The 13,176-nt window shown below is 32.9% G+C and overlaps 2 pseudogenes; both read right to left on the bottom strand.

Annotated features, from left to right (window-relative positions):
* Positions 1-2,071: 2,071 nt before the first annotated feature.
* Positions 2,072-2,721, bottom strand: LOC115950413 (annotated as a pseudogene).
* A 4,794-nt stretch (positions 2,722-7,515) lies between these two features.
* Positions 7,516-10,662, bottom strand: LOC115950414 (annotated as a pseudogene).
* Positions 10,663-13,176: the final 2,514 nt, after the last annotated feature.

Here is a 13,176-nt window from a genome sequence, read left to right on the forward strand (position 1 = left end):
TTTTTTTTTTTAATTTTTAAAACAACTCTATCTCACAGCAAATTAAATAAGGAAAGTTAGAAGATTGTTTTACAACTCATTTAAGGTAATCACCAAACATAGGAAAATGAAATAGTTTTACGAAAAATACTTTTTAGAAAATGACTCATTTTCTTGAAAATATTTTTGCCTAAACAAACAGAGCGTAACTAAGCTAACCTTAGGTGGGTAAAGTGTCAAATTTCGAACAACAAGTATGCAACTTAATTTCTAGCCTAACTACAACTGGGTAAGTTGTAATTTGTCCTAACATATAATAAGATATATGGGTTTAACTTGTTACACAAAAAATGTTTTACACAGTTTTACACATTTGGATAATTATGTGAACATGATTTGTAATTGATGTATATTTTAAGGAAAAAAAAAATGTTCACAACTCAGAAACTACTACTCAATATTTTTTTCTAAATGTTGAACCCCCTAAAATGGCTCAAAGATGTGAACTTCAACAAATAAATATTTCTTTCTTAAAATGAGACTCTAGAAAGACCACCAATACGAGAGTATTATTTTAATCAATTCAATGAAATCTATCGAGTCATCTCAAAACTAGGCTATATAAAAATAAAATACAAGATTAACGAATGAGTTTTTAAGTGATTGTTGAACTATATTAAGTTTTTAATTTACAAAATAAAGTACTTGTTTTGCATCATAATTTTTTTTTATTACTTGAGAATTTGGTTATTTTTAGTCCCCCCCCCCCCCCCCCGGGAAAAACTTCCAGACTCTACCACTATTTAAGCCAAATCTGAAATCTATCCTCTCCCTCTAGGATAGCTATCACTTATAAAAAAAAATTAAAAGCAAAAGATCGCATTACATGTCCCTGTTTTCATGACTTTTGAATAGAGTTTTATGGTGTGTCGTTGTATTAAAACTTAGTTTCCTCTCCCCTATGTATATGCTTGTTTCTAAAAATAAATAAATAAACAAAAAAAAAAAAAAAAAAAAAAAAAACCCAAAACAAAGAAAACAAAACCAAAACAAAACAAAACAAAGAAACAAATAATCTAAAATATAAAAAGTCACATTTGTATATTTCAAGCTGGCCCAACCATTAACCAAGTTTTAGGCAATCACCTAAGGTCCAAGCTCCCGATTCCTAAATTTTTAAAAATAAAGATATATTAATTAAATTCAAAATATTAACTAATAAAATATATTTTTTTAAATGAAAGCTAATGCTAGAAACACTATAAATTTTGACATGTCACAAATCACAAAAAATTAATTTTGACACTCATCTATATACACTATAAAATCCACATTTGTATGTTTAGAGCTGGGTTAACCATTAACTGAGTTTTAGGCAATTGCCTAAGGTCCCAGCTCCCAATTCCCAAATTTTAAATAATAAAGATATATTAATTAAATTCAAAATATTAACTAATAAAAATTATATTTTTTATAAAATATTTAAAAAATAAAAGCTAATGCTATAAATATTATAAATTTTGACTTGTCACAAATCACAAAAATTAATTTTGACGCTTATCTATTATATTATAAAATCGAAACATCTGACTTTTTTTTGATTTCATGAAAGCTTGCCACATAAGTTTTGAGTATTTCACAATTTCCACATCATTATTTTATTTGTTTGTTTATTTGATTTTTTTTTTAACTAAATTTGATTTAAAACCCCAAAAACTCTACGTGAACCACACTACCGGCGACTCCACTCTAAGATGGAAGTCATTGAATTAAGACATATATTTCCCACTGAAACAGCATTATCACTCAAAGATTTGTCTAATAATACTAATAGTTCTCTTCATACCTTTTTGGAGCAACGCTATCGTGATAAGAATCAAAAAGCGGGAAGAATCCTCTGGCTTACTCTTAACATTCTATTATATACTTCATCAATCACAACATACTACACATCCTTTTTTCTTTCCACATAAACTTCTAAATTTTAAAGTACAGAGAGAGAGAGAGGACATATTACAATCAACCAGAAGAGCAAACCAAAACTAAATAAGTAAAATTTTCCTAAAGGTTATTTTGTAATTCTCTTACAGATTTAACAAAGTATGCGATAAGTTGGCATGGTAGACAAGTGCTTGGCTTTCCGCATTACTAGCCCAAACTTATCACTCATGTCTAAGTCATTAGGCAATATGTCAAGGGGGAGCACCCAGTGAAAGTAATGCAATAATTAAGCTAGAACATATTTGACAATGGTAAGGCCTAATTTATTCCAGGACACCCTCTACGACTAGACCCAAATGGGATGAGTTGGAAATCATGTCCCCTAAAGTATATATTATTATTCATAAGCCTTTCAAGGTAAAATTCTTCTACATTATTTGACCATGAATCAAGATCTCGTCTAATAGCCCAAAAATTTACTATTAGTCTTGATTTCTTGGATACATAATATCCATTGATCTCAGTGTCCTCCATAGATTCATGTGGGACTAGTAATGGTGCAACAAGATGTAGTCTTAAGCTTTCCTTCACCACCACATCCAAGTATGTTAAAGTATCTATATCTGTCTCCTCCACCATTTTTTTCATTCCAACTACACCTTCTAGCTCTTCTTGTACACGTTTCATTACTTGTGGATGCCTCAAGAGTTAGGAAAAGGTCCACTCAATTGCAGTGGCTAAAGTGTCATATGCACCCAAAATCATGTCTATTATGATAGCCTTGATATTTGTTTGATTTATTATGTATAAATGTTCACCCAAAATTTCATATATTATCATATCCATAATTGTTCACTGTATACACTATGGTTTTATTTATTTATTTATTGTTTTTTTATGGGAAGATAGAAACACTGCGTACACCAAGTTGGTAGCATAGTGTTCTAGAGAGGTTGGAAAAGTAACAAAATACGTTTTTCAAAAACTATAATAAAATAGGTAATAATTTAGAATACGTGTAAAAAATGCCCTGGCTATAGATCTTATATATATATATATATATATATATGAGTTGAGTTCAAATTATATTTGTTGTTACACCATCTAATAACTTGTTATTAAATTTGTATTTTGGAAATTTTATCGTTGGATTACATGTTCTATATGTTCTTAACATGCGTGTCAATTTTTATGCTAATTGGATGTTATTTACCATTTCATCTATAAACTCATTATTTATGCGTTATTTTAAACTACAAAAACTTGAATTTAAATAATTAATTAATGACATGACTATTGACATTCGATCACATTGTAATTTTGCAAGCATGGAGAATATAAGAAGATAATATAATCCAACAGTGAATTTGTCAAAATTGACATCTTATTAAAAAATATTGAGTGGTGTAGTAGTTTTTAAAGTACACTAGGTATAACTTGAACTCAACCTTCTGTATATATATATTAGGGATAATTACACTTTACCCACCTGTGGTTTGCCTCTAATTCTATGTGCCTACCCGTGGTTTCAATTTTGACACTTTGCCCACCTGTGATTCTCACTGTTACTGTGCCGTAACCCACCTCTCTACTTTCTGTTACTCTAACACAGAAAATGTAAGAAACAAAACCCCAAATGGATCAAAACACTCTCACTCAAACCTTGAACATGAACATACCCAAAACTCAAAGACAAAGACAAAGTCAATTTTCTTTCCCTCAGACTTTACTCTTTTCTCTTGTCCCACAACTTCTTTTTCAGATTTCCTTCTCTCTACAACCCGACCCACTCTCTGGTGCTCATCAGTTGAATTGTTAGGTACCAAACCAAATTTCAAAGATATACATCCCACCAATCACGACGTGAACAATATATATAACTTTCATCATTTGTTCAATCCAAAATCTGCATGAAATGCGGGGCATACAATAATTGGAATGTGTAAATTACATTTGAAAGGAATTAATGAAAATAGAACTGATAATTAATTTTCTAAAGTTGACTAAGCCTAAAATCAATGGAAAAGTCTGAACAGATATGAAAAAACGTGCGGCATTTTCCCTTCAATTTGGTGTGTACCACTGAATCATTGTGACTCAAAGACAAAGCCAAAGTCATTTTTCTTTCCCTCAGACTTTACTCTTTTCTCTTGTCCCATAATTTCTTTCTCAGATTTCCCTTCTCTCTACAACCCGACCCACTCTCTCTTAGGGGTGTTCATCAAATCGTTAGGTACCACTGAATCATTGTGGGACAATTTTCCTTTGACTGGCATCGAGCAAGATCACCTGAGTTCGTTTTTTCGGTATATACGGCGGTGGTTTTTAGCTAGGTTTTCAACTGGTTTTCGGCGGTGGTTTTCAACTGGGTTTTCAACTGGTTTTCGGCGGTGGTTTTCATCTGGGTTTTCATCTGGTTTTCGGCGGTGGTTTGTTGGTGCTCCAATTAGATACACGAACCAAATCTGGGTTAAAAATCGTTAGATCTGGGTTTGAACTTAAGCCAACTTGAAACAAATCTAGGAAGATCTTGGTGCGAAAGCTTTTAAATCTGGGTTTGAATCAACCGAATCGACCAGAGTCACTTTTGATATGGATCGATTTGTAGTAGGGGTGGTTGTGGCTTCTGATGTGGTGATTGGTTTGCTATGATTTTTTTGGATTTGAGTTTTGTTGTAAGATTTGGGTTTTGTTGTGGGTTTGGCTGGGATTTTTTTTTTTTAATTTTTTGGATTTAAGTTTTGATGTAAGATTTGAGTTTTGTTGTTGTGGTTTGGGCCTGTGTTGGATATTGTTTTTGGGTTCAACTTCCTGTAATTTTTCAGATTTTTGGGTATGTTCTTCATGTTCAAGATTTGAGAGTGTTTTGATCCGTTTGGTGTTTTGTTTTTTACATTTTCTTTGTTAGAGTAATGGAAAGTAGAGAGGTGGGTTACGGCACAGTAACGGTGAGAATCACAGGTGGGCAAAGTGTCAAAATTGAAACTACGGGTAGGGACATAGAATTAGAGGCAAACCACAGGTGGGTAAAGTGTAATTATCCCTATATATTATGTACCCTAATTTATTGAACCGTATGTTGGTATATATGTGTTGTAAATTGCAATTACCATAGTCTATGGAAGTGGATGAGCAGAGTAAATCTATTATGTATCCACCTCTTTGTGAGATGGTGGATACATGTAATACCACCCTCAATGGGTGTGAAGAGATTCGTTAATTAATTAAAAGGCTAAGACATTGTTTGGTTGCAAAATGGAAAATGAGGAGATAAAAAATTATGGGAAGATAGAAAATATTAATTTTCTCTCATGTATGTTTAGTTGGGAGGATGGAAAAGTGGAAGATTAGAAAAATCCTTTATATGGTTAAGGAGAAAAGTGAGACGATAAAAAATGTAATTTATTCAAATTTATTATTACGCTCTTATTACATAAAATAAAAGACGTAATGTCTTTGTAAATACAATTATTTAAAATGAAAAATACTTTATATTCATGATCTCATTTTCTTTATAAAAAAAAAATTTGTTAGGCATCTTAAAAAAATTATAAAATAATTAATAATAATAATTAAAAAAAAAACCCACCTATTGGGGGCTCATTAAAAATATAGATTTTTGGCAAAATTTTAGATACAATATACCAAATACCTAATATCATGTTCTTAGATTTCTCTCTTAAAATTATGCTATGTGTCTACTTAATGAAATATCTAAATGACATTAACTTAGATACATCATATTTTAATCTCCCAGAAGAAAACTCATCTCTTTCATTTGCTACAACATAGAGATAATGAAAAATAGGCTTTGCAACTCCATCATCCAAATCAGACATGCATAGCCCAGAACTTTGTGAGTTCAAACTTCAATAAGAAAAGAAGTTTCTTTCACTTCAATAATGGCAGAAATTTATGAAGAACTTCCAAATTCTACACCTCTATAACACACTCGCTAAACATCCAAATCAGACTTAGAGCCCAAATCTCTTCTTCTTTTTTTTCTTTTTTTGGCAAAATAGAGCCCAAATCAACCATGTAAATGAAAGAGATGTTAAGTAACACATGGCTTTCTTTTAATGGGAACCTAAGTAAAAGGATATAAAGTACTATATTTAAGTTTTGTTAAGAGAAAATATACAATTAAAAAAAAAAAAAAAACAAAAAAGTCTCTTCAATCTCACTACCACCCATATTATTTTCATTATTCTCTCTGTCCCTTATCCTATATTGTCTCATTAAATCATCTCTCACTAATCCCTCTCCCTATTGAATCTTCCTCTTCTTCTTTTTGTTTTCCGTCACTTCCCTCTTTTCCCTTCACTTTCAAAATTCTTACCTTGAACTGTTGCATGTCAACTAAATGCTAGATTTTCTAATCTCAGATGCTCAGGAAGTCTCATGTATTTCTATTTTCAATACCGGCCAATGATACTTGACTCATTTTTGTCTTTTTAATTATTTTCTATGTTGAATAAAGGGTGAGAAGAAGTTATTGTTGAGAGAAGAAAGGAATTAGACAAATCTGTAGCTGAAGCATTTTTTTATTTATTTTTTATTTTTTTATTTTTTTGAGTTAGAAGCAAACGGCTGAGAGAAGAAGCAAGAGCGAAATTCTCATTTGGGTTGTACAATTACTTTTTTCTCATGATTTCTCTCCAAACTGAAGAAATTATATTTTGGTGGGACCGAGTGAAAAATACCCGGAACCACTAACAAGCATAAATGATGTATTCTCTTCACTTTTCTTTCCTTTATTTTCCTCCCTCCCAATAATCACTTCCCTACACACTCAAAAACATGATTTCAATTATAATTATAAAATTGTAAAATGGTGTTTTTAAAACACGATTTCAGTAGAACTATGTATAGTAATGTGCAGTAACCATTATATAATAATCATTACTCTAATTAAAATAAGTAAAATAAGTGTCGAGCATCAAAACAATAAAATACTAGAAAGTTGAAAAAAGAGATTGTATGGCCATCTCTTAATAAGAGATTGTATGGCCTCGTGTTTTTCCATTCGGCCATGTCCATATGCATATTTTTACAGAGACTTGAGCCCTGCTTGGTTCTAAAAAATATATTGTATTTTGTTTTCATTTTTGAAAATGAGTTCATTTTCTGAATCTGAATTTAGGATAAAGAATCCATTTTCTTTTTTGCCTTTGTTTGGTACCTGTTTTAAATACAGGATTTGAGAAGAAAAACATTGACATACCCGTTTTTCAGTTGGTTCATTTTTTTTTTTTTTTAAAATCTAATTTTTTCACTTACAAAGTTGACTTGAGTGAGACAGGTCATAGCAGTGGACTGCACCCATTTTCAGTTTTTTATTAGGAGAATGTCATCATCATACTCATTTTTGCTGGAAAAAAAATGCTAAAAAGCTTTTTTTTTTTTTTTTTTTTTTTTTTCATACACACATATTTTGGGTATTGAAAACGAAAATAAGAACTAAAAACAAATTAAACAAGTTTTTTTATTGATAGGTCCCACCAAAAACGGAAAATAAAAACAAAATATACCATGTTTCTCATGAACGAAACATGTCATTTATTTCTCATATTTCATTGAACATGCCTTATAGATTTAACCAAGTAAGCGATAAGTTGGCATAGCAGACAAATGTTTGGCTCTTCGTATCGATAGCCCAAACGACTCACTCATGTCCAACTTATTAGGCAATATGCCACTAGGGAGCATCCAATGAAAGCAATGTAGTAATTGAGCTAGAACATATTTAACAGTTGTAAGGCCTAGATTCATTCCAGGGCACCCTCTGCGACCAGACCCAAATGGGATAAGCTGAAAATCACATCCTTTAAGGTCTATATTACTATTTATGAACCTTTCGGGGTAAAATTCTTCCACATTATCAGACCACACATAAGGATCTCATCTAATAGCTGAAAAATTTATTATTATTCGTGATTTCTTAGGGACATAATATCCATTAACCTCAATGTCCTCCATGGATTCACGTGGGACTAGTAATGGTCCAACAGGATGTAGTCTCAAACTTTCCTTCACCACCATATCCAAGTATGGTAATTTTGCCAAATCAGTCTCCTCCACCATCCGATTCATACCAACTACACGTTCTAGCTCCTCCTGGCCTGTACATGTTTCATCACTCGTGGATACCTCAAGAGTTCAGAAAATGTCCACTCAATCGCAGCAACTGAAGTGTCATATGCACCCGAAATCATGTCTAGTATGATAGCCTTGATATTTGTTCGATCAATAATGTATACTTGCTCATCACGAGGATTCATGGGTTGGTTCATCAAAGAAAGCAGCGTGTCTATAAAGTCTGTTTCACGATCTTGTTGACCACTACTAGGAATTTTTTCATGCTCCTTGATGATATTCTCCAAGACTACGTCCAAAGGCTTGCTACATTTCTTCATGCGTCGTGTCAATCCCTGATAGAAATAAATAGCTTGGAAATCACTATGCTAACGATACCATTTCGCAAATTTTACTAAAAATATACCTATCGAATTGATGTGGTAACTATACATCCGTGTAAATGGTGCTACATCAGTTACTCAATACTAGACGTAACCAAATTGTCACCTCAATTCCTTAATTGAATTTTTGTATTGGAATTTTTTTAAAATGAAGAATTATTCAATACAAAGGGAAACCAGCATGAGCATGAACATGGAAATGGCATACCAGATCCACGTAATTCATGCAAAATGCAATCCTAGTCATTAAGGTCTGTTATATCTTTTTTTCTAATAATTCAATAATTAGGGAGAGGATTTGAGTTTTTTATTTCTTCATCAGAAGCATGAAGCATCAAAGTGACTTTTTGAAATTGTGCGTTTTGAAAAATTAGTGATTTTTAAGGGCAGTATGAAATTAGACTTTTTAAAAAGTAGAATGTTTGGTAAAAATTATTAAAAATACATTCAGCAAAATTGCAGTTTGAGGTGTAAATTAAAAAAAAAAAAAAAATCCAAACTATATTTTAGGTAATTCTTTCATAATTATTGTTTCACCTTCTTATTAATAATAATATTAATATTAATATTATAGTTTGTCTTAGTTATTATTTTTATTAGTGTCTTAATTATTTATAATAGTAATTAATTATTTAATTTTTCATCATGACAGAGTACAAAATGATAATGCAAAATATATATATATATCAAATGAATAGCCATGTGATTTTCAAGGTGGCCGTGTTATGCAAAGATTTTACAGAGATTTTTTTTTTTTTTTTGGATAAAAAAAAATGGATAGAGGGAGCCAGTGTGGCTTTTCCACTTGGGTGTAACCATAGTAGCACTTGGGTGTAACCATAGTAGCACCCTTCCTGCTCCCAGATGAGACCTATACTTCCGATCTGTGAAAAACTCACTTATTATTCTTTTGGACCGTTTGGGATGAAGATGGGATATAAGAAACACCAACACACAATTAATTATTGAGGCTCGAACTTAAGTCCTAAGACTTACCGGTTTGGTTTCTTACTAACTAAACCACCCGAATGTTGGTGATTTTACGGAGATTTGAAATCTTAGATTTAAACATGTCTTATTTTTCTTATACCACAACCACAAAGTTTAAATAGAAAAATATATCATCAGGGGAAGTGGGCTCAAGATGCCGGATCTGAGGGAGGGTTCAAGATGCAGGATCTGAGGAGCACATCTAAGTATTTATTTTTATTTTTTTAAATAGTCATTATATTATTTTAGAAAAATTTTGATATTACTTTTATAAAAAAAAATATAAAACACTTTCAAAAAGACTCAGTTGCATTTTTCTTTTCCTATAAAGAAATTCTAAAATTATTTGCTAAACACATCCTTTAACTTTTCCAACAAAATAAATAAATAAATAGTAGACCAATCGGATATTGGATTTGGCTATATATGGAGGAGGGCAAAGATTAAGAGCTAGCAAATCAAGCCAAACTTCATAATCCTCCTCCAAATACCATGGTCACTTCAGCTAATCATAAAGATTTAATAAGCCTCGGATAAAGTTGAATCGATAGACACTTACGTACCTGTAGATCAAGTGCCCCAAGGTAAGGCACATAATCAGCTAGATTGAAAGCCCCCGCCAAGTTAAAGACCTCCGCAATAAGTGTTTTCAAGTCGAATCTATCATCACTACTTCGCCCAAATATCATTCTACATGTAGTTTCCTCATTAAGTTCACACACTTTCCCACTTAGGTCCACGACCTCATGCGCCGCCGCAGCTTTTTTCAGTGACTGCACCAGTGATCCTACCTCCTCCTTCCTCATAGGTGCAAATGAATCTATTTTTGAAACACTAAGAAGTTGCAACGTACATAGTTTCCTAATGTTGCGCCAATATGAACCATACTCGGAGAAAGCCATGCCCTTGGTACCATAAGACAAGTACTCAGAGACTTGGAGTTTAGGTCGGCCAGCAAAAATGATGTCATGGGACTTTAAAAATAGCTCAGCAGCTTGAGGAGATGAGACCACAATAGTTGGTACATGGCCAAGCCGTAATGACATGATGGGTCCATATTTTTTGGCTAAGCTATGGAAGGCACGGTGTGCGAGACTACCTAGCATGTGAAGGTTACTTATGATTGGTAAGGAACGAGGGCCCGGTGGGAGTTCAGGCTGATTTTTGTGGTCCTTTGGCCGTGATAGGATGTGTATGAATGTCCAGATGGATAGTAGAAGGAAAATAGCTAATGTCAATGGAGACATTTTGGGAATTGAGTTGAGGAAAGGTATGGGACTCACAGAATTTTCTCTCTTCTGCCCAATACAAAGATATAAGAGTCCCATTTATAGGTAATATCTTACAGAAATAATTTACATTCAGAAGATGATAAGCTTCTCCAAAGGTTTTTAGGGGCTGGGACAATTTTGACAAATGTCCGGAGGAGTAAGGGTCATGACTGACAGTTCTTGGAACTGGTTGACAAATGTCAATCCGGATGAGAGGGCCTGATTGCATGGTTATCCTTATCCAACTATGCTTCTGCCAGGATTAAAGAAGTCTGACTGCTGAAGGCAAGGATGACACCTCTGGAGAAGTTTCTGGGACATTTTTTTTTAAGTGTTAGAGAGGTCTAGTGCAATCCATCTCTGTCTTGGAACCATTCTTAATCAACATTTGCCTCTGGATCATGGTTGTGATAATAAGGATCATCGTATCCTATAAGAGGATTAAGAAGATTAGGCATTTTCCAATGATTTTCATGTGGTCACTGTTGTCTACAAACTTCTAGATCAATTGGAACTATTTCGGATAAGGTTCCCTTATTAAGGGATTTTTTCATTGTGAGAGCATGGTAACAGGATACCCAAGAGGTATCCATATGTGTGTGGTGAGTACCATCTGGATTAATAACCCAATATATTTCTGCTGTGTGAAAGATTTTTTTTGTACGAACATCATTTTTGGAATTGAGTTTAGCAACAAGACATACTGAAGTAATTTTACAACCAAATCTGGGATGTTCTGCTTTGGGATAATCTATCGATTCTCCTTCATGGGCCAACTTTTTAGCATAAGGCTAAAGTCTTAAGACTCAAGATCTAGCATTTTTATTTTTTGCTGTTGGTACCTTGAGAGCTAAGTTATTGGTTAAACAACTTAAACTTGGGCTTAGGGGACCGTGGTGTTGAGAATGAAACAGAGGGAAAAAAATGTATTAGGGCTCATTTTATGTGACGAAGCCACAATGTGACATAACTTGATAAGAATTTAACCATTTATTAATAATTAATATTAAAATGCACCAACACTTACTTTTTTGTTCATTCTTACTTGGCCAACCTTTATAGTGTTCTCATTTTTCATACTATGCAGCTACATTTCAGATGGGACACAAAATTTTTCTTGGATTTGATGTGCCATTCATTGAATCAATTTCTCTTGCCTCTTTCATTGTTCAGATGATTTTGGGATTGCTTAGCTAGTTAATGGTTAAGTGTCTAGCATCTTTTCTTCCTAGGACAACTTTTATGCAGCTTAAGCAAATAGCATATAGAGTTTATTGAAATGCTAATTTGAGGGAACTTTACCATTTTTGAGATTGTATAAGGTAATTTCTCTTCAATGTTTATCTGAAATTTTGATTTTACAATCCCTTCAATCCTTTGTGCATGTTTGTGGGGGGATTTTTAACTTGAACTGTGACTTGCCTTTGTTATATTAATGAATACAGAAGAGATGTGACATAGTTTAACAAGAGCCCACCCATTAAAGTGTTAAAGATGATTAACAAAGTTATAAATGCCAGCATCCTAACAAAGTGTTATAAGTGTTAGAGATAGAGAGAGAAACGTAGAAAGAGAGTCAAATATAACATTTTTTTGGGTTTAGAGATAGATATAAAGCATAATAAATAAGGGATAATTAATGAGATCCTAATCAGAATATTAGCATTAACGAGAGTCTTTTTTTGACCGTTAGATCTACTTAAATCCAATGGTCTAAAAAAATGTATAACTCTTTAGAATTACACCAAGTGTGTTACTCTTTAGAGTTACACCAGGTGTAACTTGAACCCATCTATATATATATATATATAAAATAAATTATTACTCATATTTTATTATTGTTTTTGAAAAACATGTTTGGTTACTTTTCCAACCTTTCTAGAACACTATGCTACCAACGGATCTAGATCCTCTCCATTTCTATTTGGAATGGAGAGTATCCAATTAAGGGTTAGGATCTGCCTAAAAACAATCAAAGGCCTAGAACATTCTACCTCATTTAAAAGCTTTAACCTAACCAAATAGCAAATTCAAATTTTGTAACCTGAGTTAACTCTTATCCAAAACCCAAAAAAGCCACCCCAGGTTCCCAACAAGGTAGCAACCATATCCTCAGGTTCAGATCCTTTCAATCTCAACCCTGAGTGCCCATCAGCCACCAGCAACCGAAGTGATCAAACACTAATTTGTCTAGTTTCTTTCAGTATTGTATCAAAAATTTAGAGTACGCCAAATCAATGTTTGATACAATACTGAAAGAAACTAGACAAATCAATGTTTGATCACTTCGGTTGCTGGTGGCTAATGGGCACTCGGGGTTTAGATTGAAAGGATTTGAACCTGAGGATAGGGTTGCTGCCTTGTTGGGAACCTGGAGTGGCTTTTTTGGGTTTTGGATAATAGTTAACTCTGGTTACAAAATTTGAATTTGCTATTTGGTTAGGTTAAAGCTTTTAAATGAGGTGGAATGTTCTAGGCCTTTGATTGTTTTTAGGCAAATCCTAATCCTTAACTGG

Source organism: Quercus lobata, chromosome 6 (genome assembly GCF_001633185.2).
Source record: "Quercus lobata isolate SW786 chromosome 6, ValleyOak3.0 Primary Assembly, whole genome shotgun sequence".
Lineage (NCBI taxonomy): Eukaryota > Viridiplantae > Streptophyta > Magnoliopsida > Fagales > Fagaceae > Quercus > Quercus lobata.